This window comes from Mirounga leonina, unplaced genomic scaffold (genome assembly GCF_011800145.1).
Source record: "Mirounga leonina isolate KUSES-001 unplaced genomic scaffold, KU_Mleo_1.0 Mir_92, whole genome shotgun sequence".
NCBI lineage: Eukaryota > Metazoa > Chordata > Mammalia > Carnivora > Phocidae > Mirounga > Mirounga leonina.
Window position 1 is genome coordinate 11,387,165 of NW_023270852.1, and position 2,452 is coordinate 11,389,616.

At 46.2% G+C, this 2,452-nt stretch overlaps 1 pseudogene; it reads left to right on the forward strand.

The window, feature by feature from the left end:
• The first annotated feature begins 575 nt into the window (after positions 1-575).
• LOC118004001 lies at positions 576-2,193 on the forward strand (annotated as a pseudogene).
• Positions 2,194-2,452: the final 259 nt, after the last annotated feature.

The following is a 2,452-nucleotide window of genomic DNA, read 5'->3' on the forward strand; positions in this document are numbered from 1 at the left end:
CCCAGGCTATTGAATTGTGATCCCTTTCCCCTTAGATGAGACAGTCTGAGGATGCTGGACAGAAGAGGAATTCACTTCCCTCAACTGGGATAAGGTTGTGGCAGTCTTTTTCCTCAAAACAATTGGTCTGTGTTATGGAACGGCCTCTAGGGATATTTCACAATGGCTACCCTTTCTCAGGGGTTCAGAAAAGGATAAATGTTTACTGAAGAATTCAGTGAAAAGTAAAAATGAAATAAGGTATAAAAATATATGAGACTTAGTTAGATAAACATTGTTGTTGATTGAGACAGATATGGAGAATAAAACTTATTTGGAATACTAATATATCTTTTCCCATTGGGTGTTTACTTATTGTCTTCTCCTTCTGATTAGGTATTGAAATTTCAGTCAATGCAGTGAGTCTCCCTCCCTGAAAAGATCTGTGGACCCCAGAAAATGCTGCCATTTACCCATTCCTCTCAGTCCCAGGGACCCAAACTACTAGTCTGCAGTGACCAGGTGGGATCTCTCACTTGCGTCAGCCACCAAGTGGGAATAGTGGCCTCCCAGGAGCCCGGGTCCACCTGGCCCACACAATCCTCTTCATTCCTTCCTCATAAATCTGAGCGTTCTGACTCCGCATGCCACAAGCCCTGGTGACAAGACAGTGTTCTGGGGCTTCCTCAGGAGCAGCAGAGCAGGAGTAGCCCTGTGCTCTCAAGAGCTTTAGCTACTGTCACCTGCTGTGTGTCCTGCAGGTGGCTCAGAGGGACTAAAAGAGAATGAAGTTAATGATCTAATTTGCCCAGAATGGTCAGGACATTGATTTGCTTCTACAACCTGAGACCTACTACCAAGGAGCTACCCTGGGAAATCATCTTGTGCTGTAGCTTCTGCAGAGTGGAGCCTCCCTGCGATTCTATGATGTTCTTTACCTGGGCTACAATGTGAGTGGCTGTGTTATACTGCACTGCTCTCACACACGGTAGAAGATGTGACAAACCTGGTCAGTAAATATCGATCTTCTCTGGAAAATTACCTTCACATAATCATGTCTGCTTCTTCGGCTTCCATTATCAATACCTCAATATTCATTCTCACGGGGTTCCCTGGCCTAGACCAGTACTATCCCTGGTTTTCAATTCCTTTCTCCTCCATCTATGCTATCATGTTCCTGGGAAACTGCCCGGTGCTGCATGTGATCCGGACAGAGCGGAGCCTGCACCAGCCCAAATTCTACTTCCTGGCCATGCTGGCCCTCACTGACCTGTGCATGGAGATGTCCACAGTGCACACGGTGCTGGGGGTCCAGAGGGGGCTCAGCCAAGAACTCAGTCGGGATGTCTGCATTGCCCAAACTTACTTCATCCATGGTTTGTCCTTCATAGTGTCTGGAGTCCTTCTGGCGATGGCCTTTGATCGCTTCACTGTAATCTGCAGTCCTCTGCACTAACAGTACATCCATCCTGACTAACAGTAGAGTCATTCATGTCATGGTGACCATTTTTTTTTTAAGATTTTATTTATTTATTTGACAGAGAGAGAGAGAGACAGCGAGAGAGGGAACACAAGCAGGGGGAGTGGGAGAGGGAGAAGCAGGCTTCCCACTGAGCAGGGAGCCCGATGCGGGGCTCGATCCCAGGACCCTGGGATCGTGACCAGAGCCGAAGGCAGACGCTTAACGACTGAGCCACCCAGGCACCCCTCATGGTGACCATTTTGATGAGGGCTGCTTTGTCCATTCTCCCCGTCATCATTCGCCTAAAGTTCTTCCATTACTGCCGCCCCCACATCCTCTCCCACTCTTTCTGCCTGCACCAGGACCTACTCTGACTCGCCTGCTCTGACGTCCGCTTCAACAGCTTCTATGCCCTGGCTCTGGTCATTTGTACCTTGTTGTTGGTTGCTGTGCTCATTCTCATCTCCTGTGTTTTCATCTTGCATACAGTGCTGGCAATTGCATCCCGGGAGGAGAGGCTCAAGGCCTTGCAGACCTGTGTGTCTCACATCTGTGCCGTCCTGGTCTTTTACATCCCCATCATTGGCCTCACCATGGTGCACCACTTTGGAAAGCATCTCTCACCTTCTGTTCATGTCCTTATGGGCAATATCTATATTCTCTTCCCACCCCTGATGAATCCTATCATCTACAGTGTAAAGACCCAGCAGATTCAAAGCAGGATGAAGAAGTGGATTTCTCTGAAAATGTAGTAGAAACCTTGGATTTTCTCACTGGAATGTTTTAAGGTCAAAAGAGTAATGCTTCTTCCCATATGTGCAACAATGAAAAATTTGAATAATTATTTCTATAACTTTATGGCCTTTTATGATGACTTGAATATTAAAGAACTTAAGAGGCTTTCTAATTCAAGAAACAAAATAGAAGTAAGTTTTGCTAATACACATTCCAGGGGAGGTTTCTGAAAGTTTGTAATAGAATAATTATGACCTTATAGACACAACAATAAGT